The sequence below is a fragment of the Octodon degus genome, unplaced genomic scaffold, assembly GCF_000260255.1.
Source record: "Octodon degus isolate 3935 unplaced genomic scaffold, OctDeg1.0 scaffold00094, whole genome shotgun sequence".
In the NCBI taxonomy this organism is placed as follows: Eukaryota; Metazoa; Chordata; class Mammalia; order Rodentia; family Octodontidae; genus Octodon; species Octodon degus.
In genome coordinates this window covers 4,160,140-4,161,483 of record NW_004524670.1, presented here as the reverse complement: position 1 = coordinate 4,161,483, position 1,344 = coordinate 4,160,140, and positions in this window count along the sequence as shown.

The following is a 1,344-nucleotide window of genomic DNA, read 5'->3' as shown; positions in this document are numbered from 1 at the left end:
TAAGTCCAAAAATCTCACCATATACAATCTTGAAGGACAGTCCCACAATATTCCTTTTCCTTTCTCTTGCATTCATTCACCACCCCCTACTTTTTGAACAATCATCTAACTGAGCGACATCATAGCAGCAACTGGCATGTCATGACAAGCAGCCCTTATTCAGAAGACCAAAATGACAGGCTCTCCAAGCATGAAACTACTATTACAAATTGCCATCTGCAGTGTAGTAGCTTAGTTCACAGGTATCAGTATATATAGTTAGTCAGAGTGAGAATTTTTTCAATTAACTACTAGATTCAAAAATCTTCTGGAGATTCTCAAGATCATTGCTTTATCCATCTTCTATATATAACTGTATGACTTGACTTATTCATGTTTCCTAGCTCTTCTACTTTCCCTTTCTTGATTAGCTGTTCCTTGAGATCCTTCTTTCCTTTAACTTGTATTATACCTTTGTATTTGTATTTCTTCTTTGGAGTTCTTATACTAGGGAAACTGTATGATATTTGCACATGTGTGTCTGGTTTATTTCACTTATGAGTATATGTTCAGGTGGCATCCACTTCAATATAAAGGGTTTGAGTTTATCATTCTTAATAGCTGTATAATACTCCATTGTGTAAAAATACCACATCTTTTTCAACCATTCCTCAGGTGATGGGCATCTTTCCATGATTTGGCTATCACAAATTGTGCTGCTATAAACATAGGAACACATATATCTCTATGATATGATGTTGTCAGATCCTCTGGGAAAATTCCCAGTAGAGGAATAGCTGGTTTAAATGGGATTTCCAGTCCAACTTTCTAAGGAGTCTCCATACTGATTTCCATTGCGGTTGCACCAGTCCACATTCCCACCAGCAGTGGAGAAGGGTTCCTTTTTCCCCACAGCCTCTCCAACATTTGTTGTTCGGTGATTTCTTTATGGTAGCCATTCTTTCTGGGATGAGATGATATCTCAATGTTGTTTTAATTTGCATTTCATGGATGGCTAGTGATGTGGAACATTTTTGATATATTTATTCGCTTCTTTAATTTCTTCTTCTGAGAAGAATGTGTTCATCTCAGATGCCCATTTCTGGATTGGGTCTTTAAATTTTGGGGCCCTAATGTTTTTTAGTTCTTGATAAATTCTAGAGAGCAGACCTTTGTCTGAGTACTTATTTGTCATGATTTTTTCCAAATTTGTGGGTTGCCTTTTCACTTTGTTGGCAATTTCTTTTGACGTGAAAAAACTTCTCAGTAAGTGCAGGTTCCAGTTGTTAATTCTTTCACCTGTTTCCCGTGCAATTTGATTTCTGTCCATGAACTCTTTGCCGACCCCTATGTCTTTAAGAGTTC